The 25,538-nt window shown below is 40.1% G+C and overlaps 1 protein-coding gene and 1 long non-coding RNA gene across 2 annotated transcripts in view; one reads left to right on the forward strand and one right to left on the reverse strand.

Annotated features, from left to right (window-relative positions):
- The window catches only part of LOC124095201 (uncharacterized), a 68,914-nt gene extending 45,739 nt beyond the window's left edge, over positions 1-23,175 (forward strand). The window contains exon 3 of the long non-coding RNA XR_006852427.1: positions 23,064-23,175. This is a non-coding gene — a long non-coding RNA (uncharacterized LOC124095201). The remainder of the gene's footprint in view (positions 1-23,063) is intronic.
- Positions 1-25,538, reverse strand: part of Fam107b (family with sequence similarity 107 member B) — a 197,640-nt gene that overhangs the window by 126,826 nt on the left and 45,276 nt on the right. The window lies entirely within an intron of this gene.

Raw genomic sequence — 25,538 nt, forward strand, 5'->3', positions numbered from 1 at the left:
CATAGCAACTAAACACAGCAAGTAATTTCTTGCTTCACAAGGCCCAACAGGATAATGTATACTAAAGACATAGGAGTTATTTTATAATATAGCCACAGGGAAAGTCTCTTGAGATGCCAAAATTATCCAAATAAAATTGTTTTATACATAAAAGTTTCTGTCCTTTGAGCTAATGAGACTGCTTATTTTTTATGGCTCTGAATTCCAGAATTGTGAAACAACATAGCCCTTTAGCTTTCTCCAAACATATTTATTACCCAATTCTAATGAGTCCCCCAAAGTTTCCCTTTAATAAGAGTTGAAAACCCAACCCCCAACAATCTGCAATCTGCAGAGGAAAGGATCTTTGGAATCCTCTTTACTGTAGCATGCTCAGCACAGAATAAATAAACATCTGTCTTTGATAGTATAAACTATGTTCTATTTAGAGAAAAGTGGCTGAGCTCTGTAGATTCATGTGTCTCTGCTCTTCAATTCAAATCTGTGATTTGCTGAGTTTGTTCTTAGCAGATTTTTCCCAGCAATGCTGGAGTAAAATGACAACAGCCCAACTATAATGGACATCTGTTGATTTTGCTGCTTAGCATTCATTCACTATCTAATAAGGGCAGTCTCATTTCATCTTTAAAACTATCCCTTCCCACTTTTAAGGAGCTCTGGTTCCTGCGCCTTCATTGGTTCACAAAACTGACTCCAGAGGTTAAGCATGTAACTCAGACCTGTGCCCATCAGTATGTTGCATTTTCCTCTGATTGGTACAGGTTGGTCATGTGACCCAATTAGGGATAATGAGAAGTAATCAGATTTTTCTCTGGACTTCTGGGAATATGACTCCTGTTGGAACCCACTGGTTCTGAAACCTGAGACAACTCTTGGGGCGGGAATTGCTGCTGTGGCCGCCATTTTGCTCTCAAAAGCTGCTGAGACTGGGGCCCACACCACAGAAGTCAAGAGATGAACTGATGCTGAGTTCTGATAATATCAGTCAGTCCCACAGTTCAGCCATGCCTGAAGCAAGCTTAACTAGACTTTTTAGCATAAGTCACCTAATACATTTAGTTTTAAAATATACACACACCACACACACACACACACACACACACACATATATGCCGCAGTCTGGCTGGGCACAGATCACGAGCCACTGAAGCAGGAACAAACTTTATTTCTGAACTCCACCAGCACACTCCACACACGCTCCCCGGGGATTCTCCCTAATGCCACGCTGCTCGTCCAGGAACCAGCAACCGGAAATATCCCTCCTCCGGCACTTCCCCAACCAATGGGAACTCTCCGGGAATCCCCGCCAGAGCTCAACTGGAACTCAACAGGAACTCCTAGAGAACTCACTCACCTCTCAACCACTACTTCTGGCAAAAATGCCATGCGTCATCCCGACTCAGCTGTGGGCCTCAACACACACACATATATAAATATATATTTTTAAAAAATACACACACACACATATACATTTTTTTTTAAAGAAAGAGTGAAAGAGAGACAGAATTTTTGTTTTAATATTTATTTTCTAGTTTTCGGGGGACACAACATCTTTGTTTGTATGTGGTGCTGAGGATCGAACCCAGGCCGCACGCATGCCAGGTGAGCACCCTACCGCTTGAGCCACATCCCCAGCCCCCACATATACATTTTTTAAAAATAAATCCAATGTTGGGTTTTCTGTCCTTTCTAATAGGATGAGTCCTAGCTGATGCCACAATGTGAACACCCTAGCTCTTGAAGGGAGTCATTTGTGATGATCATGGGCTTCTCTCCCTCACTCTCCCTTATGTGCTTTACAATGCTGGTTTAATCAAACATGACCCTGATGTGTTGACAATGTTGAGCATTCCTTATCTGAAATGCTTGTATTTCAGATTTCAGATTTTGGAATATTTGTAGATACATAATGAGACACCTTGAGGGATGGGACCCAAGTCTAAAACTGAAATTCATTTATTTTATGTGTGTCTTATACACACTGCCAAAAGATAATTTTATATGATATTTTTAGATTTTGATATGAATAAGTTTCTTTTCAAAGATTCACCAGGTTGACCAGGAGAGAGAGAGAGAGAGAAAGAGAGAGAGAGAGAAACACAGCCATATCAATGTTTATAGCAGCTCAATTCACAATAGCTAAATTGTGGAGCCAACCTAGATGCTCTTCAGTAGATGAATAGATAAAGAAACCGTGGTGTATATACATAATGGAATATTACTCAGCATTAAAAGATAATAAAATCATGGCATTTGCAGATAATGGATAGAGCTGGAGAATATCATGCTAAGCAAAGTAAGCCAATCTCAAAAAACAAGGCCAAATGTTCTCTCTGATAAGTGGACACTGATCCATAATGGGGAGCAGGGAGGCCTGGGAAAAATGGAGGAACTTTGATTGGGCAAAGGGGAGGGAGGATGGGGAGTGTGCATGGAGGCAGGAAAGATGGTGGAATGAGACGGACATCATTACCCTAGGTACATGTATGATTGCACATATAGTGTGATGCTACATTGTGTACAACCAGAGAAATGAAAAATTGTGCTACAATTGCATACAATGAATCAAAATGCATTCTGCTGTCATATATATTAATTAGAATAAATTAATTTAAAAATTAAAAAATCAATAGATGGATAAATAAATAAATAAATAAAAGAAAAATCAGGGAGGTAGGGAAGGAAAATAAGAAAAACTTTAAAGAACATGAACTTCATTCACATACTTCAAGTCATTGTGCTTTGGCTTCGTGGTTTTGTGGCACTGACAGCTGACATTTTACTCTAAGACATCATGCCAAGAAGCAGAAAGGTAGTTGGAGAGACAAACAGAATTCTTGAACAAAGATTAAGGAGGGCTGGTTCCATTTGTCTTCACTTGTTAGGACAAGTCTATGACTGATTCTTGGCCTCAACTTTCTCCATTTAGAAAATGGGTTCCAAATATGACCCATTCCTTTTCAACAAAGTTAAATTTTTATTTTAAATAATTGTTTTCCTACCAGCAAACATCTAAGGAGTTTTCTTCCAACTTCTCCTGTTTTTCAGTGTATAGTTTTTTATTTTTTCTTAGTTCAAATAATCTTGGACCAGAATTGCAAGGGTGAGTGTTTTTGAAGCTCCTGATTAGATTAAAAATTACCCCCCAAATGTTTCAACAAGTTTTTGTGCTAAAGTGTGACAGTGTCATTACAACCTTCCTGTGACTAATGCTTGTTTTGATGGATACAAAGAATGTCTTACAGGAGTTAATTTTAGAAGTCTATACCCAAAGACTCTATCATGATATGTTTCATTGCTACTAATAAAGACATGTTTGATTTTCCATGGGATCTGATAGCTAAGCCTTGTCTAGCCCATTAAATTAATTGTTCATCCAGAGAAATGACTCTGAATTCAAGCTTCATTTGGGATCTAATCTCTCTATTAACAGATGCTTACTAAACAATTGTTGAATTAATTCAATTGTTCACCTGCTTTATATTTTAATGTCCAATGCAGTAACACATATCACAATAAAAAGTCTGACATTGTCACTCCTGGCAAATCAGACAAGACATTCATATCCTTCAAAAAGATTTCTGAATCATCCCCAACTTCATTCCAAACTTTGTTCTATTCTAACTTTAAAATAGAATATTAGCTAACATTTGTTGATTGCTTACAGCATCCAACTGTGTTTTCTGTGTAGTGAATCACTTAATTATTAACAATCTTCTGAGTTGATAAACTTGCTATCATCAATCTTGTTTCAAAAATGGAGAGACAGAGGTTTGGCGGGATTAAGTTATTCTCCCTGTGGTGGATGCTGTGATGTGCTACTGGAGGCCACTTATGTCCTGAAAGATTTACCCTCAAAGCTACAGGGCCTGCTTTTGCCAACGAGACCTTTGCTGTCAGCCTCCCAGGCTGGGTTTGCTGCCAGCGAAGATGGCATGCACTGACTTGTGGACATGACAGTGAGAAACCCAGCCCCTCATTCCAACACAGAACAATTCTGAAGGATCCTCCCTCCTACCTCCAGAGTTCTCTGTGAGGTTGGTTGAGGTCTTCATTGAGACTTCCCTGTAGCCCAGTGCCTCCCTCTGCCCTATCCTTCTTCCTTCTCTTCCCTTCCACAAGAGTGGGTCCCAAATGCTCTTTCTAATCAACTCTGTATGTGCTACTTTCCATTTCACTCAGTTTCCCAGAAACCCATCAACCTACCCAAATCACATTTCCCAAAAATGACAAAAAAGAGATTCAAACTCAGGTCTATCCAGCTCCCACATTCCTGGCATAATCCATTACACTACTCCCTCTCAATGACTGGTGCCTCTCCCTTGTAAACTGAGATACCCAAGGCCCAGTGCCAGAGACTCCAGCTTGGTAAGTGAATATGGGTGCAGGGCGACCAGCCATACCGATTGGCTCCGACTGAGGGGTTCTCCAGAGTACAGGACTTTCAGTGCTAAAACCAGAAAAGTCCCCTGCAAACCAGGACAAGTTGATCACCTAAATTTGGGTGTGGCCTGGGTATCTAATGAGCTCTGTGGATGTTTCTGATCCAAAAAAAAAAAAAAATCTTCCAAAACATGGTGTTGAGGCAGGGGCTGTGGTTCAGGGGCAGAGCACTTGCCTAGCACGGGTAAGGCACTGGGTTTGATCTTTAAGACTAAATACAAAAATAAGCAAATAAAATAGAGGCATGCTGTCCATCTATAACTACAAAAAAAATTTTTTAATAGTGTGTTGGGAGGCTGGGGTTGTGGCTCAATGGCAGAGCACTTGACTCACAAGTCTGAGGCTCTGGTTTTGATTCTTAGCACCATATATAAGTAAATGAATAAAATAAAGGTCCATTAAGAACTAAACAAAATTTTTTAAAAATACTGTGTTGGTAAAGGGAAGTCCTAATTATGGATGTTTTTAAATTGCTTTTATCAAATTCTAAGAGGTTAAATGCTGTTTCTATAGTGCTTCACAATTTGTTTAGTAAATATTATTGTTCTGTTTTTAAGATGAGGAAGCTGAGGTCAAAGAAATCAAAGAACTTGCCAAAGATCACACAAGCTGATAATTGAGGGATCCTGAAGAAAAACCCAGGCGGTCTAGTCTATATTGAAAATCAATACCCCATCCCACATCCCAAATGACATTCCCTTGCAATTGTTCTGGCTCACAGAACAATCTGGAGCCAAAGATAATACTATCTTGTGTCTGTGGGTTGTTGTGAGGGTAAAATAGGTAACATACTTAAGATGCCTATTTAGCATCTGCCACAGAGTAAATTTATATTGTGCACCTCTCCTTCCCCCTCCAGCAGAGTGGTGGAAACTATGTTTTATGTCCATTGTACACTAAGAAGAGGGTTAGAGGTCATCTACCAAAAGCTCTCACCCAATTGTATAAGGAACTGTCAACAAAACTGACCCCAGGCAAAATTCACTTTAATGAATACATGCTGACTGAGGAATCTCCATATTCATGGCATTATGCTGAAAGAAAAGGGGGGTGGCAGGGAGATACCACAGTGCCCCTTTATACAGAAGGGCACAAGCTTCTATGTGCAAGAGGAATTCATACCATCTGCCTGACTTTACTGTCAGTGATATCAGAGACTTTACTGTCAGTGATATCACATTGCCTTCTTCAATGTGAGCTCTTTGCTGGTGTAATTTTGATTTCTGAAAATTTTCATCTTAGCCAAAAATAAAAGCTACTTATGGGATAGCTATCGTTAGAGAAAGGACTAGCTGAAGAGAGCTTTGAAGTAAGGAGGAATGTAGTTTGTGTAGTTCTGCAATGGAATGAGTGAGTATTCCTCATGGCTAGAGGAGGCTTCTTCAAAGACAGACCATTGTGTGTGCAGGTTTACAGAGCCCCAGGCCAAGAAAACCACAGGAGCAAAACAGCATTTACCACTAAGTGGAACTTTCAGAATCAGTTGCAAAGAAAAGTTTGACACAATATTTAGAGCTGTAACTCAACTTCCTGGTCCAAATTTCAAAGTTACATAATGATTTCAAAAATATTCAAATTAAAGTAAACTCCTGTCGAACTGCTGGGGAATGGAGGCAGTAAAACTGATTGCCACCTATATTGATGACTGCCTGTATTGATGAATCTAGATCCCATATGTAGATTATGTCATAGATCATGAGTGAGTGACAAGAGAAAATTTTGACTCTACAGTTTCTTATGGCATCTAGTTCTATCCTTAGGCATTCTATAAACACGTATTAAATGATTGGGAAAATAATTGAATGAATTTTATTTGTTTCAAAGAAAAATGTTCCCCTCAGAAGTTTTTGCCTAAAACTGAAGCTCCAAGGAAGTGTGTTCAGCATTGCAGGGCTTAGTGATTCATATCCAGGAAGACAATGCAGTCAGAGAGGGAGGTGTGTCCTCGTCCATTCTGGTTACTATAACAAAATATTACAGACTGGTGGTTCTCAAACAACAAAAGTTTATTTTTCATAGTTCTAGAATCTGGAAAGTACAAGATCAAAACAGGTAGATTTGATGTCTAACGAGGGTACACTTCTTGGTTCAAAGGTGGTGCCTTCTCACCTTAATCTTTACCTGATATGAATGAGTTCTCTTCGGTCTTTTATGAAGGCACCAGTCCCATTCATGACTTTCCCCCCACAAACTAATTGCCTGCCAAAGTCCCCATACCCCTAATAACATCACCTTGGGGAGGTTAGCATTTCAACAGACAAATTTTGGAGGACACAAATATTCAGACCATAGGATTGTTCCAAAAGGACTTCATAAATACAGTGTGAATGAGAGAATAATAGTGTTTGTTGGAAATCGGGCACCATATTTTACTCAGTCTCCATGTTTGTTCAAAATATTAGTAATGCCTCCTCTCAGATACCTCTCCACGTATAAAACCATGTCCAACACACAGTTTCATTTGACTCCTTCAATAATTTTGTGTGATTGGCAGAGCAGGCATCCCCAAGTTTCCACATGAGAAATCTGAGCCTCACAGCCACACAAAGATAGGCAATGCCCCAGATCCTCCACCAACCCTCCAAGGAGCACAGTGAGGTAGTTTCCAGTTGGCTTCTGTTGCTCCCTCAAAGATCAGGCAGGGAGATCAGAAAGTATGGAAGAAAGAGAGATATAGCCAGAAGCCACAAAGTGCCCTAGAATGAACACTTTGTTGGAGCATTCCTAAGAATCCTGGAGAAGATCTTTTCTGAGTTCCAGGTTCCATACCCGGATCAGTCTCCCTTTCAGAACTTAGAATTCTAAGTTCTGGAATTTGTGGAAGCTGCAATTATGTCTGTGGGCAGAAGTCACAGCCCTAGGCAGTGACACCCAACAATTCTTTTGGTTTCCTGTAGAACCTTCCAGAATAAATAAAAAGTTGGTGGTGAATTTTGTTCGTAATCCTAAATTGTTTTAGCCCTTGCTAAAGCTGAAGCTGTGGTGAAATTAAGACTCCAGTTCTGGCATCCAAACACCTCTCCTCAATCTTAAGTTGACATAAAGTACAATTTATAAATTGTCCAAAAAAACTTAAAGTATGGTCTGAATTCATCCTAGGAAGAAATGCTAAACTGGGGTTTTTCCAATGTCAACTAAAACAATGGAAGGACAGTGCAGGGAGCCAGTGAGCCATTGTCTAACATTCTCCTAGGCAACCCACGCACAGGGTCCTTGCTAAGTACATCTCTTACAACAACTTTTAAGGTGGTATTATTTTTTAATGTAATTGTGCTGGATCTTTTAATTATAGTCATGTCATGTAACTCAGTGCTTTTCAGGAATGGCAGCAAGCTTTGTGCTCAAAAGACCTGGCAAAGCCTCGTGGAGAACATTAAGGATTTCCTTGGATCACTACATAGCTCTCATCTTTCAGGCTATCACCAAGAAAAGAATAAATAATGTTCTTCCCACTAATCCTCATTAACCTCATTTTAGAAAGGCAATGTCACCTAATGAAAATGAGAAGATCCATATTCCCCTCCAATGCAATTATGTACACCTGATCAAATTCATATTTCCCCTGGGCTTCATCTCCTCCCCAGCGAGACAGAAACACCAGGAGTTCTACATCCTCATGTGATGTTTCCTAATCAAATAAGGGAGGAAGTGTGAAAATCATCTTCCTGAGGTCTTTAGAATAACTGAAGGATCAACACCTTATTATTTGGAAATACATAATTACAAAGGTCAGAATATATCCTTTGGCTTCACTCAGGCACTTTCATGCAAATACAAAATCCACACCACTGATGGAATTGTGCTGCCCTGCACACAGTGATCACTCAGCAAATAGTTATTGTTTGTGGACTGAGTTCACCAGACAGATGATTTCAAGCATACATGGACTACCCAGGAAAATTCAGCAAGGGAAGGAGCAGGTATGAGTGGAAATGGAGGGTAGGGAGACGGGAGGGGTAGGTGACAATGAAGTGTGCCTGGAAGTTATCGCCTTCCATTTTAATTCTCTTTACATCTATAAATGTTTTTCTGCCCCAAACCTGATGGAATTACTTCTGCACTGTGAAGGTTACAGTGACATGTATACACACGCATGCACAATGTATAAGCGCGCACACACACACACACATACACACATGTGCACATAATTGACCAAAAGTGAGCAAACCAAGTCTGGGAAAGGGATTACAAATTGTTCAGCCTTTCAAGCCTCCTGTCAATGTTTCTGATCTCCCTAACAGGGTACATGCCACTTTTTTTAAGTGTCTCTTTTGTCAGGGCTTCCAGAAAGGGAAGGGATGTCAATGGGAATTTGCATGTGTAAACTTAAGCAATGCCCAGGTCCCCTTACAGGGAATTTAAAAATGGAGTTTCCTTTCTCCAGACATGGCCCAGTAGTCTGACCACCCTTCCTACCCACACCTTCCTGCTGGTTTGATGCTTCCCACAGCCACTGCTAACACACTCCAGATGTTCAAATTCATCAGTGCCCTTGGAACTCTCTCTGTTGGTCTTAACAGGCCTACTGCTGTAAGGGAGGAGAGAGGTTACTGGGGTGGAATCTGACCTTTAATCTAGAAAACTAAGGTCATCTATTGTCAAGCATTCTTTCATTACATGAAAAAATGTTATTCATTCAATGAACACTGACTAAGCACAGAGAAGAACACTAAAAGAACACTAATCATTACAACATGAAAAGTGCTAGGGTAGAGCTAAGAGGAAGGTGCTCAGGAGTCCTGAGGAGGGTCACCTCCTGGTCTGCAGGTGATGAGAGCTACAAGGTGATGAGAAGCACAAGGGTGACTTCTCCAGAGAGATAGCACATGCCAGGAAGGTGGAGGCAGTAGCATGCCAGTAGAGAACTGCCTACAGAAACAAAACCTCGGGTGATATTTTTCACTTTTAATACCTTTAAAAAGATACCCTACATCTCAGATACAGCACACAACCAAGACTGTCCATGTGCCACTTCCTTCTCCCTGTGCCTGTTGATGAGTCACATCAAAGGGCTTCCTTGGCTTCTGGCTTCCTGTTGGGTTCAGTCAATGGGAACCACTAGCAGATCAGAGGGAAGGAGGAGCCTTTCCTCTCACCTGTTCACACCTGCAGTCCCTGAAGGTCCAGGCTTCCATCAAGGCGGTCTTCTCCAGGAAAGGCTCTTTATTCCAGGTTCCTATTTCTGCTTTCTCCCTTCTTCCCTGGGGGCCTTGGAGAGGTAATAGCCCATTCACTGTTACTGGTATCCCTGGAGGTTCCTCTGCATCCCACTCACATTTTCATAAATAGTCTTTTGTTAAGCTTTCCTTGAATTATTCTAATTTGAGAGCTAACCATTTCCTGTTGGGACCTTGACTGATACAGCAAAGAGCAAATACATCAGAGACAGCAGGATGCAACAGCTGTATAGACACTAGTGATGGCAATGACAGTGTCTGATTGATCGGTACATTCATTCCACAGGCTCTCATTGATGGCTGACCATGTGAAAAATGCAATGGGAAAGGAAACCATCCTTTCTGGATTTTAGACCATGTGAGCTACAACATGCCTTGCTAAAGTGAGACAGTATATTTTCATTTGGGGTTTCAAAATGTGATCTCAGTACCTATGCATAATGGGAAAATGAGAAAGGTGGAATCTGTGCTCTCAGAGCTGACAATTCCAGGTTACTCCCTCAAAGTACATGTTGCTAAAAGGAAAGAATAAATAGAGAAAATCAAGGCAGGGTCAAGCAAGGGCTCTGCGTTGTGCACTTGCACTGTGGATGAAGCTCCCTCATCTGTTGAGTGGTAAGTCTGCTGCTTTTAGATCAAAGCTTCAATAGTAATGAAGACTCAGTAACCAGGTAGTTTATATATATATATATATATATATATATATATATATATATATATATATATATATACACACACACACACATACATACACACAATATTGCATTTATTCTTTATGACAACCTCTGTGAAATAGATATTATCCTCCTATTGTGCAGAAGAGAAAACTGAGGCTTACAGCATTAAATAGGTAATAGTTGGCAGCATCTGAATTTGAACCTAAGTCTGTATCTAATGCCCTTGCACATAACTATAACTACACCACAATGCCTCTTCTGGGAGCAGGCAATTCATGGCCAAGACCAAACGGTGTTTGTTGAATATGAGTCAATTACAGGTTTAGAGGTAAAGAGCAACCCTACAATTTTGTTTGATCTGTGTTATTATATCCACATAGTAAGAAATAGGGTGGGGAAGCTACCTTTGGGAGTCCTCTTTCCACATGCTAAATCAGACATCAGCTAACCATGTGCCCTGGACTTAGAAAGGAGGGAGAGAGCAAGCAAAACAGGATGCATCCCAGGGACACACTAAAGATTTGATTCTGTGGAGACTGTGCTCCTTTTTAGCTATCTAGTGGGAGGGGTCTTAAGGGTCACATTTGAAATTTAAGGCTGTTCTACTTGTGATTAGCCACATTGGGCCTGTGGGCAGGGCAACTTCACCATATGCTTCCTCAGGGAAAGCACCCTAATCACACAAGAGGGGTTTTATGAGTGTCAAGCAATACAAATGACTATAAATTTAAAGTGCCCCATAAATTCTGTAGAATTCAAATTTAAGACCCATTGATACCCTCATTAAAAACTACCTTACTTTTCCCCTGTGCCAGTGTATCCATATGTCATGGCTTCTGCCTGATTTGGATGCTACATTAGCCTACCTATGCTGTTTGCAATTGCCCAACAAAGGAAGGTGAGACTGCAACTCTAAGCTTCAAATAGCCCAAGTCTGGTTTCAGGATGAATGTTATCTTGCTGCATGGGCCTAGGTTATTCAATTAACTTCTCTGTTCCTGTATGTGCCAAGTGAGAATAAAATATGAGTCCAGTGACTTTTATGGGCAATAATAAATAGAAGCAGTTCAAAGAGTTATAGATCTTAGAGCTAGAAACAACCTCAAGAGATCTTTTAGTGCATGGGACTATGAAGAGCCATACAAAAATCTCAAAGATGCAGTCAATCATTATCATTCACTGTGGCCCTCTGCTGTTTTGGAGAAATCTAGCAAATCAACCCAGCCATCGTAAACAATGCTGAGAGCTGGCAGATCAGTAACTTGAGCCTTTTATCAAGTGGAAATCTAATCACCGATCAATCTGAATCTGTTTGTGTCTGTTTTTTATTTAAATGCATTTTATTGTATATATTTAAGATATGCAACATGATGTTATGTGATACATAAATACATATGTACAGTAACCATTTTACTATTTATGTATAGTAAAATGGTTACTGTAGTGAAGCAAATTAACATATCCATCATCTCACGCATTTTGGTTTTTGTGATAAAACCAGGTAAAAATCTACTCATTTCTTTGGAATCCAAAATATAGTATAATTTTGTTAACTATAGCCCTCACACTGCACTTTGGATCTCTAGAATTGTTCATCCTACATATCTGCTCTCCCCAGTTCCCCCAATAACCTCTGTGTATCTGACGTTTTCGTGTGTAGGGTCCATATGAAAGTGAGATTGTGCCGCATTTCTCATTCTATATCTGAACTTCCCACTTGGCACAATGTCCTCCATGTTCACCCATGCTGTGGCAAAGAGCAGGGTCTTTTTTTATATTTTTATTTGATTTAATTAGTTATACATGACAGTAGAATGCACTTATATACTTTGATGTATCCTACATAGATGGGATATAATTTCTCATTTTTCTGAGTATACATATTATAGAATCACATTGGTCACACAGTCACATACATACATACAGTAATAATGTCTGTTTCATTCTACTATTTTTCTTATCCCCACATCCCCTGCCTTCCCCTCCTTTCACTTCCCTCTACCCAATCTAAGGTAACATGTTATAAATATATATATATTTTTTTTGCATTACAACTCTTAATACACGTAAATACCACAATTTTTGTATTTCTGTTTTTATATAAAGTATGTTGACACCCAATTCAAGTCTTCATACACATACTGAAGTTTGAATCATATATCATGGTGGTATAGACCACAATTTCATTATCCATTTGTCCATCAGTGGACACAGATTGTTTCCATATCTTGGCTATTATGAATTATGCTCCAACAAACACTGAAGTGCAGATGCTTTTCCCAGGTGGTGATCTCATTTCCTTTGAGTCTATGCCCAGCAGAGGGATTGCTGGAGGCTCTATTAATTCAGTTAAAGCCTCCATACTAACTCCCACAATGTCTGCATCAACCCACATGCCATTAGTGTGTAAGGATACCCCTTTCTTCCCAGTCTTGCCAACATTTGTTATCTCTTGACTTTTTGATAACAGCTATCATAAAGGGTGTGAGGTGAAATCTCACAATGGTTCTCATTTCCATTTCCTTAATGATTAATAATGTTGAGCACCTTTTAATATACATAGTGGCCATTTTTATGTCTTCTCTGGAGAAATGCCTGTTCAAGTCCCTTCCCTTTTTAAAAATGCATTATTTATTTTCCTGCTATTGAGTTCTGTGAGTTCTTTATAAATTTTTGATATTAACTCCTTATAGATATGACTTGAACACATTATTTTCCCAAGTTGTAGCTTGCAGTTTAATTTTTAAACTTTTTTCCTTTGTGATACAGAAGTTTTAGTTCAATGCAATTCTGTTTGCTTATTTTTCCTTTTGTAGCCTAGGCCCAAAGTTCATTACCAAGGCGAATGTCAAGGAGCTTCCCCACTAGGTTGTTCTCCAGGAATTCTGTTGTTTCAGGTCTTACATGTAGGTCTTTTATTAATTTTAGTTGATTTTTGTGTATGGTCTAAGATAAGGGTCCAATTTCATTCTTCTGTAAATGGAAATCTAGTTTTCTCAAATTATTTATTGGAGGAACTACCCTTTCCCTATTGTTTAAGCTTGATGCTCTTGTCAAAAATTAGCTGACTTTATATGTTTGGATTCATTTCTGAGTGCTCTATCTGCTCCACTGGTCTCTGTGTCTGTTTTAATGTCAGTACCATGCAATTGTAATCACTATAGCTTTGTAATATAATTTAAAATCAGGAAGTGTTATGATTCCAGTTTTGTTTTTTCTATCATAAGACTGCTTTAGCTATTTGGAATTGTATGTAGTCACATATGATTTTTTATAACTTTAATTAATTAATTAATTATTAATGTGGTGCTGAGGATCGAACCCAGTGCCTCACATGTGCTAGACAAGCATTCTACCACTGAGCCACAACCCCAGTCCTTCATATGAAATTTAGGACTATTTTTTCTGTTTCTGTGAAGAATGCCATTGGGGTTTTGATAAAGATTGTTTTGAATTTGTATATTACTTTGGGAAATATGAACACTTAAACAATATTGATTCTTCTGATTCAAAAACACACAATGTCTTCCAATTTATTTGTATCTTTTACAATTTCTTTCGTTTCTGTTTTTTAGTTTTTAGTGCACAGATCTTTGACTTCCTTGGTTCAATTTATTCCTAGGTATTTTTTATGCTACTACAAATGAAATTGTTTTCTTGATTTCTTTTTCAGCTTGGTTGTTATTTGTGTTTAGAAATGCAATGATTTTTGTATGGTTAAATTTTTGGTGTCCTGAAACTTTGCTGTATTCATTTATTAGTTCTAACTGTGTGTGTGTGTGTGTGTGTGTGTGTGTGTGTGTGAGAGAGAGAGAGAGAGAGAGAGAGAGAGAGAGAGAGAGAACAATCTTTGGAGGATTTAACATGAAGGATTATGTCATGAAAATAGAGATACTTTTACTTCTTCCATTCAGATTTGTATGCCTTTTATTTATTTTTCTTGTCTGATTGCTCATTTATTTTGTTTTGTTTTAGTGCTAGAGATTAAACACAGGGCCTTTACATGGTAAGCACACACTCTACAGCTGAGTTGCATCTCCAGCACTCTGATGGCTCTTGCTGGTACTTCCAGTGGAATAGGAGTGGTGAGAGTGAGTTTCCTTGTATTCCACTGGATCTTAGTGGAAAAGCTTTCAGTTTTACCCATAATGTTAGCTATGGGGTTTCCTTTAAGTAACCTGCATCATGTTGAGGAACATTCCTCCTAAACCTAAACTGCTGAGTTATCAGTAAAAGCATTTGTCAAAGGCCCTTCTGTATCAACTGATATATAATCATATAATTTTAAGGTTTCATTCTGCTAATGTGATGTATCATGCTAATTGATTTGCACATATTAAACTAGGCTTGCATGTCAGCAATAAATCTTATTTGGTCAAAAGTATAATCTATTTGATGTGTTGTTGGATCCAATGTGTTTGTTAATATTTTATTGAAGATTTATGCATAAGCATTCATCAGATGTATTGGCCTGTACTTTTCTTGTGATGTCTTTAGTTTAGGAATCAAGGTGATTCTAGCCTCATAAAACTTGTTTGGAAGTATACCCTCTAGCTTTATTTTTTGGAAGCATTTAACAAGTATTGGTGTTAATTCTTCCTCGAATGTTTGGCAGAATTCAGTCTTGAGGCCATCTGGTCTTGGACTCTCCTTCGTTGGGAGGTTTTGATTCCTTCTTTGATGTTTACGTACATTTACAATGACAAAATACTCAGAGATTTCAAACTCCCATAAACACACCTCAGCAAGGTGCATTTTTTAGATGTTTCTGAATGTGGATTGCACCTGCCAACTCATCAATCTGACTTCACTGAGAAGACTGGCTAGTGGGTAGGCAACCCCAAGGGCCTTTGGCTGTGCCCAGGAACACTGAGGTTCAATTCCAACAATTTGTTTCTTTGGTGTTACCAAATGAATGTTGAACGTCTGCTGTTCTCTGTCCTATTTATTCTTGCCCTAGTCAAGCATATTGCCAATTCCTGCTGCTCAACCAGGCCTAACAATTTTGTTCAGATGATGTCTGATAAACTGTCTAGAGAGATAAAGGGGTGGGGAGGCTCAGGGAGAAAGAGTCATCAAAGTGCTTGGTCTTCAGCTCAGAGCCTAGACAGGAAGCCAGTTCTATGCTCAGATCTCTAGCTGAGGCTGTGGATTTGAAAGATATAATTATCTCAGCCCCTTCAGAGGAGCTGGAAAAGGATGCCTCATTCCCTCTGTCCCCTCATAAACTCATGGCCAACTCTTCCTTTCTTACCTCTGTTCTCAAGACCCCCTACCCAGCTTTCTCCAAACCTAACAGTCTCGGAAATAACAATGGTCAGTTCCTTCAGATTTGCCATGGCCTGGAATCCAGAATCATTTCCAGAGTAAATATCATGTGTTTTTGAAATAATGCAGAACTCTGTGTTTATGTAATTGGAAAGTAACCATAAGCCAAATTCAAATTTGGCTGTAATTTATAAACTACTATGTTCCAGAATCCATTTTTCTTCCCTTAAACAACAGCCTTAGAAGAATGGGGAGGGAATAAATAGAAATAACCACTTGAACAAATGTAAAGAAGCCCTTGGAATCTATCTCACACCTCTGCTAAATGCAATGTCTGGTGGGCGTAGGTGCCAGCATTCCTGTATGTAGAGTTCCTGACACTGGACTTGATGTGCCTCTGCCTGGATTGTTTCTATAATTTTGTACCTTTACCACTGTGAGATCACTTGCCACGCATTGGCCCACCCCCAATTCAACTTTTGCTATCAAAACACAAATATCAAGATTTAAAATAATGTACGTTCATACTTTTAACACACACAAATCACTTGTGCTATCAAACTCTGAGATCACTGTGGATTTGCTAGGTGAGAAGTAGAAATCTATAGAGCATAGTTCCCTGCATCTTTTAAATTCGATGATCAAAGATAAATTGAAAGAGTTATTTTAGCAAAAAGAGAAAGAAGTGACACTAGCAAGTGAGGGCAGAGCTAATGCAAAACCAGGAAGACTATTAGAATACTTGTACTCTGAGGACTTTTAGAAACCATTTGCAAATTCTTAAGTTTAACTCTCCAAATGTTTACTGTTTATTTTTATATGGGGATTAGTTTATAATTTGAAAAGATATTTCCTATATATTATGTCATGTGAACTACGTGATAGCACTTTGGGGAAAAAGCTGTCAAACTCATTTTACACCTGGATCTATTTACACTCTGTGTTAGTCAGCTTTCCAGTACTACAACAAATACCTGAGACAATGAAGTTATTATTTTTTAATATTTTATTTTTTAGTTATAGTTGGATACAGTACCTTTATTTTATTTATCTATTTTTATGTGGTGCTGAGGATCAAGCCCAGGACCTCACACATGCTAGGCAAGTGCTCTACCGCTGAGCCACAACCCCAGCCCCTGAGGCAATCAACTTATAAAGAGAAAAGGTTTATTCTGGCTCATACTTTGGGAATATCATTGCTTTGGATCTGTGGTGAGGCAGCACATCATAGAAGAAACACACAGCAGAGAAGAACAGCTTATCTCAGGGCCAGAAAGCAAGAGAGAAAGAGAGAGAGAGAGAGAGAGAGAGAGAGAGAGAGGGAGGCTAGGCTCCTACTACCTCTTCAAGTGCATGTTCCCGAATGACCAGAAGACTTCCCACTTGGCCCCACCTCTTAAAGATTTCATCACAAGCCTTCAACACATTGGGAGCATTCTAGATCCAAACTATACAGGCTCAAAAAAGCCATGTGATTTGACCAGGCCTGTCTGATATTTAGTGGGGGGTTCATTCTGCCATATCCTGCTGATTCCTTACCTTATGTAAACTGGATCTGGTTTTCAGAGAAATACAGCTTAGAGAGCGTTACTCTGCCTTCCTTGAGGTTAAGACAGAAATGCAAATACCTTTTAGTACAAAGTAGGTGTGGTCACTGTCAAGAGGCACAAGCACATCCCCCACACCTTGGTGGGTCTGAGAAGGATGCAAGGAAAATCTTGATGGCAGAATAAGCTTGATTGGAGCATGGAAACTGGGCACACTGTGAGCAAGCTGAGAGGAGGCAGGGTACACTGAGAGCTAAAAAGACGGCAGGAGCAAAGGCAAGTATGGTACACACTGAAAACACAGCGTGGCAAGTTCTGGTTGTAGAGGGAGCATCCATAGAACAGAGAGAAATAGGCTGGACCATGCCGTGTTAGTCAGTGTTCTATATCCTGTTGGCCTACTTCTCAGGAGAACAGAGAAATAGGCCAGTGGGACATATCCGTAGATTAGATATGACACAGACATTGATACAGAGAAAGAGACTAATTTTGAGTGATCAGCTTACAAGCTCATGAAGGCTGAGAAGTCCCATGACTGCCATCTTGGTAAACTGCAGCCCAGGGAAGCTGTTGGTTCAGCTCCAGCACAAGCCCCAGGAATTGAGAACCAGGGGCTGACGGTGTAAATCCTGAAGGAGGAGCTGCTGCCTGGGGGCTGACAGAGCTTGTCCTTCTTCTGCCTTCTGGTTCTTTCCAGGCCCTCCTTGGATGGGATGATACCCTCCACATTGGTGACAGTGGTCTACTCAGTCTACTGACTCAAAAGCTAGTCTCTTCTAGAAACACCCTCATAGACACACCTTGAAATAGCATTTTACCAGCTCTTCTAGCATCCCCTGACCTTACTAACACATCAATTTAAGTTGACACATAAAATTAGCCTTCATATATATCACAAGACTTTTTTTTTTTTTGGTAGCAGAGATTGAACCCAGGGGTGCTCAATCACTGAGCCACATCCCCAACCCTTTATTATTTTTTATTTTGAGACAGGGTCTTGCTGAATTGTTTATGGCCTTGCTAAGTTGCTGAGGCTGGTCTCGAACTTGCCATCCTCCCCTGCCTCAGCCTTCTGAACCACTGGGATTACAGGCATGAGCCACTGGGATTACAGGGGACCGCCACCATGCCTGGTTCATACAGCATTTGAGTGTCATGTTAAGGATTTTTACTTAATTTGCAAAGCAGTGGGGAGCCCATGCTGAAGCAAAAGCTTGCCCATCCTGAAGGTTAATCTGGCATCTTTGTGGGTGCTGTGTTGGCATGCTGCAAGCCTGCAAGTGGAGGGGACAGTGAAGAGTCCTTTCAGAAGAAGCACAAGTGACAACTGTGGTACAGGAAGAGTAGTTGACTAAATGAGGGCAGGCACAATCCAGGAGAAAATCAGCAAAGAGTTGAGGAATAGACTCTGGTAGAAAGACTGTTCCTTGAAAGTAAGCCATTTCTTTGGGCAATTTATGAAGCTCAAATATAACATTGTCGGAATGAACTGCCTTCCATTAAGCCTGGCATCTTCTAGGACACCTTGGGGTTGAGGGAGCACTTGACTCCCCAACTTCTAACTTTTGAAACTCAAAACAAAATGGAGTGAAGGGTTTATTTCCACATGGAAGCCTTGAGCACATTTCAGTAATCACAGGGAGATTAAAGCAAGGAGAGTGATTAGTGCTGACAGCAAAATAAGATCTAATAAAAAAGATGAGTGTACGGATTCCAAAGTGACAAGAAGAATGTGGGGTGGTGGGGGTGGAAGTGAAAAACTCCAGGCTGTGCTCATCTCTGTATCCCAAGCTAGATCCATGTTGTGCACGCTGCTGCGGAGCCTGGGGCACCCATCTTCTGCCATAAAGAACAATGGCACTCTCCTTCCAGATGTTGAAACAGACTAAATAACCATTTTCCACTGGCAACTCTGACAGCCAAACTATTTGAAATCACACCAGCTCTGGATGAACTAGAGGCCCAGCTGGTCCCTTGGATACCAACTGCAGGAAAAAAATCATGGCAATAGTGTGAAATTGAGCTGTGTTCCCTGATAAATTTCACTGGGTTGACCGGAAGCCACAGGACAGTGACCAGCATGTGGGGCACACACACATCATACCTCAAACCTGACCTGTGCTCCTGGAATGCTTTGAATCAGCAAGAGTTTTCTCCCAAGGCTGGATGAAAACCAGAGGTGAAATCCAGTTATGTTTTCCTTGGAAAATACTCTCTCTGCTGCTCCTTTATAAGGAAGCACTGAGTTCATCCTTTTTAAAACCACTACTATTAAAACGTTGTTTCATGTCCTAATTTTACCTCATGTTCCCTGACATTGTGCTAATATTTAATTCCCTCTAATAAATTTGTATTTTAAAAGCTTAGTGCCAGCAGGGCATGGTGGCACATGCCTGTAATCCCAGCTACTTGTGAGGCTCAGGCAGGAGGATCACAGGATCCAGGCCAGCCTGGGCATTTGGCAAGTCCCTGTCTCAAATAGAATAAAAACGGCTGGGGATGTAGCTCAGAGGTAGAGCAGCCCTGGGTTCAGTCCCCACTGCTGGGGCAGGGGGAGAAATCTTAGTGCCAAACAAACCTTTTCTCTTCAGGTAGTCAAAATGGGTCCAATAATATCTACATATCTACATATTTATCACAGAATCATGAATATGAGAACTAAAAGAAGACCAAGGCCATCTAATCCAACCATCTCATGCCACATAGCAGGACACAGAAGAGAAAGATGGCAAGGCAAGATTTTTTTTTCAACAATGAGGGACGGGAAAGGGAATTGTGAGGTGTCAGACCTGTGATCTTTGGGAACACTAGATCACTGAAAGATTTGCTCTTCTGTGGGCCTTTGAGATGAGCAAGGGTGGCCCTTTCAGCCTGAAGAAGAGCTGAAGAGACCGATTCCTCAGTCAGACTGATTTCTTAGAATCAAAATATAGCAAGGAAAACAATTGTCAAGTTAGCAGTATTTTAAAACAAACTTTCAGCAGTTCAAGACTCCTGCTGCTGGCAATAGCTGCCCAATGGGGAAAAACAATTGCAGAAATAAAAATTCTTACTTTTTTTTCTTTTCAGACATAGAATAGGGAATACATTGATAAGTAAGAGCAGGAATCATGATAATTAAATTGTCCAAAAAACAAATGTATGCATTTCATGAAATGTTTTGTTTTGTTTTGTTTATGCAGTGCTGGGGATTGAGTCCATCATGAAATATTCTTAAAATAGATGGTTTCCTTATGTACATATACAATATTATATATTTAAGTATTGTATATGTTTGTGTGTGTCTAAAGACGCTTATTCTCACCATTTTTCCCTGTAGGCCAGATGTGATTAAATTAACCTTCTGCTGGAATATTGTTGCTCCTTAAAGTTTTAAATTTAATAATCAGAAATATTTTCTTTTTTAAAAAATAAAGGTTGAAAGCCATGTGTTTTGGGGCTTTGCTGGGAAAATCACCTCTCCCAGAACGAAGGTTGGGTCTTTCTGAGTTTGAACAAACTACAAACACAAAACTAGCCTTTTGATAGAGACACTTGGTCTCATCTCTAAGTCTTCCTTGAGTCATGAGAAAACGTAGTGATCAGTTGTGCATCAGCAAACAGTGAGGGAAAGCTTCCAGCTGTCACACCTATAGCAAGACTCGATGTCAAATTGGGTCTTCAAATCTAGTTTTTTTAGATATGGTGCCCTAATTTTTTTAAGGTTGCTACTAGTGAGCAGCTGAGCAGCACAGAGTACAATTTACTCCTTCCCAGGTTCAGTAGCAACTGAAATGGTCAATCATGATGGTTTTAAAACAAAATTGGTTTGGTTTTCCTTTGTTTTTTTGCAGAACTTGGAATTGAACCCAGGATTGCTCGATCACTGAGTTACTTACCCAGCCCTTTTGAATTTTTATTTTGAGACAGGGTTTCAGTTAGTTGCTTCAGCTGACCTGGAACTTGCCTGTCTCAAATTTTTGCCAAAAATAAATAAATAAATACATAAAATGGGTACATCTGAAGTGAAGTCAAAATAGTACAGCTCACACAATGAGAGAAAATATTTGCAAATCATATATCTGATGAGATTGATGTATAGAATATATATATGTATATATACTATACATGTATATATTCCTGCAACTCAATGATAACAACAAAACCAATTTAAACTAAGCAAAGAAGTTGAATAGACTTTTCTCCAAAGGAGATATACAAACAACCAATAAACACATGAAAAGGTGTTGAACATCAGCAATCACTGGGGAAAAGGAAATTGAAACCACTATAAGATACCCATTAGAATGACAATTATTTAAAAAAAAAAACAAACAGAAAATAACAACCCTTGATGAAGATGTGGAAAAACTGAATTGCTCATACATTACTACTGAAAATGAAAAATGGTGCAGCTACTATGGAAAACATTATTCAAGTTCCTCAAAATATTCAACATTGAACTACCATACGAACCAGCACTGGGAATATATATCCCAAACAATTAGAAGAAGGGTCTCCAACAGACATTTTTATGCCCATGCTCACAGCAGCATCATTCACAATAGTCTAAAGGTAAAAACAACCTACATGTCCACTGATAGAAAAAGGGATTTAAAAAATGTGACACAGAAATACACACAGGAATATGATTCTGCCTCTAAGAAAAAACAACATGAAGAAGAAAATTCTGAGGTATTCCATAATATGAATGAACCTTGAAGACATTCTTTTAAGGTGAAGTAAGACAGTCACAGAAAGGACAAATAACCATATGATCCTAGCCATACAAAATACCTGGAGTAGTCACATTCAATAGAGACAGAGGCAGAAGAGTGGCAGGAGGGTGCGATGGGCAGTTGATGTGTAAGAGGAATAGATTTTCAGTTTAGGATGATGAAAACATTCCGGAAAAGGACGGTGACGATGGGTGCACAACCCTGGAATATTTGATGCTACTGAACTGTACACTTAAAAACGGCTAAAATGATAACCTGATAGGTTGTACCTGTTTTACCAGTGCATGCACATGCGCATGTGTACACATGCACACCAAGTGTCTGGTCTTGTTCATCCATAGCCACCTCCTAAGTGAGTTCACGGGTGCTGTAACACCTTTCATCTACTTTCCACCAACTGTTCTCACAATGACATTCTCCTCAAGATCGAGGTCAGGACAGAAGACTGGATGATCACCGTCAGCAGCATGAATTTGTGCTTCTAGATACTTCCCTGGAAGCCCTAGTGGGAACTGTGTCTCCAGGAACACAAGGAATCATGATCCCCCAGCAGGAGGTCCCAAGACTGAAGAGAAGTAAATGCCTTCCCAGAGTAGGAGGCTTCGCTCACTCCTCTAGCCAGTGTCTCCCTGGCATCAATTTCAACTTGGAAGGCTGGTTTCCAGGGAAAAATGCCTCACCCCCCTCTGAAGGTTGTGACAGCTGAGAAAGATTAAGGAGCCACATTAGCACCTTGAGTGGGGGGCACCTAAGTCTTTACTCTCCTTCTCTTTCTCATTCTTCACTGTATTAAAAATCTCTTTGTTTTTTCTACCCATAAACATGGCTTCCTACCCCCACTTTATCATGCTAGTGAAATACACATATGTTTGGGAACTTTTAAAAGTACTTTAAAGAGAGTGCCTCAATGAATCCCAGCTTATAGAGGAGACAGCAAGCCTATGAGGAGAATAAATGCAAATGCAGACCAGGCTGTGGAAGGCTAGCACATGCTGACAACCACAAATAGCACAGCCTTCAGCCCCTAGCATTGCAGACAAATGCTTCCTGCCCAGGCACTGTCTCCTCCCTCTCCCTTCATTTCTGGTCTTGCTGTTGCTCAGAATGCCAGCCTGACTCCTCACTTTAGGAAGTTTGACCCCAGGTCAACCTGACCATTTCCCTGGCTTCATAACTCATGTGCATTTCAGATGACATCAGCAACAAAGGCATGTTGGGATGTTTCCCATTTAGGATCCATGAGGTTGACGTTATGGGGCAAACAGCCTTTGAGACCACTGGGAAAGCAACTGTGCAGCCAGGCCACATTTGAGCATCTCAGCCCTGGAAGTACGTTTGAAGAACACTGTTGGTAAGTTGGTTTTCACTGACACTAACAACTTCATGTCTGCCAATGACAACGTTTACAGTAAGAAGTTGGTGACACACCCATTGTCCTGCAGTGAAATCATGAATTGGCACACTCCAGCCCTCTTCAAGAGTTTCCAACCCCCTTTCTTACTGCCTCTCCTCTAAACATGAACTGACAATGTAAGGGTCACAGATGTTTGAGGAGAGCTTCCAATACAAGAGAGAAGAAGGAAAAAGGGACTCAAAGGAATCAGACAGCACAAAGTGTTAGGGGGAAATATTAAAAGGTCATTAGCATCGTCAGGGAGAAAGGAGAAGATCCTTAAAATGAGAACAAATACTGCATACACACATGAAACAAATCAAGACAGAACTTTTAGAAATTAATTGTCATCAATGTTTGATTGGGGTTGTGAAAGGGTCCTTCATCCTTCTTCCTTGAGGATAAATCTGGCTACTATATGGCAAATGTAGTGAGTATGAAAGATTAATACTGTGCCACTCAACTGAACCAAGAAATAGAGTTCATTTTCCATCATGATGTGAAGGGAGCTGAAGAATTCTTGGAAACTCCAGATAAGCTGATTGTGGAGAGAAATCACTTGCAGAACAGATCTTAAATATGGATGAAACCTCCTTATTCTGTAAACCGGGTCTGAAAGGTCTATCATCCTTAAGGAGGCCAAGTCCATGCCAGGCTTCAAGGCTTTTAAAAGCAAGATGATCGTCTTGCTTGGAGGCCATGTTGCTGGCTACAAATGGAGACACTCTGTGATGGGTCACAGTGAAAAACCCAGACCCCTCAAGCATATCAATAAGCACAACTGCCAGTTGAGCAAAAAGAAGTCAGGGATAGCCCAGATCCTCTTCCAACACACCCTCTTGAGTTGGTGTGCCAGAGAAATGGAGAAATACTTCCCAGAAAAGAACATATTTCTCAAGATTTTGTTTATTATAGATGATGCTCTTGCCCATCCTGCTTTTATTTGTGGGCTTCATCCCAATGACAAAGTCGTTTTTTTCTCCTTCCAAACACCCCCTTGGACCCAAATGACAAATTAGGGCTTACAGCAGCTTTTAAGGCCTGATACCCGTGGAGAACCTTTGCCCAGGTTCTTGCTGCAAATGAGGAAGACACTAAAAATACTCTGATACAACATCAATGACTGTATCAAGAATCTTGCTTGGGCTTGGGATGATGTCACCACAGAGTGTAACATCTGGAAGAAGACACTCAAAAGGTTTGTCCATCCTTCAAAGGATGAGGAGATTGCAAAAATCAGCCAGGCGGTGGTTGAGATGGAAAACTTTAACTTGTGGACAAAAATGACATTGAGAAGCTCCTACAGGTGACTCTTGAAGCGCTGGCTCAGGAGGAGTTGTTGAGACCTGGATCAGGAATGCTGAGCGGAAGAAGAGGCAAGAGAAAAGGAAATTTCATGAGAAGAAAAAGAATTCCCCCTCCCCTAAATTCATACCAAAGCATTTAGCAGAAGATTTTGCAAACCTCATAGATCACCTTAAAAAAACATAGACCCTTACAAAAAAAGTTTTCTTTAATAGAGAAGCATGTTTATAGTGCATTATCTGCTTAGCAAATCCACAGTGGAATTAAGAAATGAACCAAGCAAACCATATGGACATATTTCTGAAAAGAATAATACCACTCAAGAGGAGCCTCAGGTAATTCCTTTAGGAGGGATTGCAGAAGAAGTCATTGTTATCACAGGAGGTGACAGCTCCATGTGTGTAATTGGCCTGGAAGACCTTCCAGTGGGACAAGAATGGAGGTAGAAGACTGTGACATTGATGACGCTGAGCTTGTGGAGGCCTACACTGATGTGTGGGTCTGTGTTTTAGTTCTATTTTTGTATTTTTTGGTGGGGTGGGTGAGTACCAGTTGCTTAGCCCCTCACTTTTGCTGAGGCTGGCTTTGAACCTCAATATCCTCCTGTCTTAGCCTCCCGAGCCACTGGGATTATAGGCATGCACCACTGCAACAGCTGTGTCTTACACCTCTTAACAAAAAAAAAATTTTAAGTTTTTAAAAATTAATTTTAAAATAGTCTGCACTGGAGCACAGTAATGTCTTGGGCCTTCACACTCACATTCTCTCACTAACTCACCCAGAAATGCCCAGTCCTGCAAGCTCCCCTCATGGTAAGGTCCTATACAGGTGTGCCATTTATACTTTTCATACCTATTCTTATTGTACCTTTTCTACATTTAAATGCACATATAGTTCCTATTGTATTGCAGTTGCCACATGGTGTACCGGTTTATAGCCTAGGAGCAATAGGCAATGTACCATATATCCTAGGTGTGTAATAGACTGTACCATCTGAGTTTGTGTGAGAC

This window comes from Marmota monax, unplaced genomic scaffold (assembly GCF_021218885.2).
Source record: "Marmota monax isolate L192 unplaced genomic scaffold, Marmota_monax_Labrador192_F-V1.1 WCK01_AAM20220418_F8-fsc00066, whole genome shotgun sequence".
In the NCBI taxonomy this organism is placed as follows: domain Eukaryota; kingdom Metazoa; phylum Chordata; class Mammalia; order Rodentia; family Sciuridae; genus Marmota; species Marmota monax.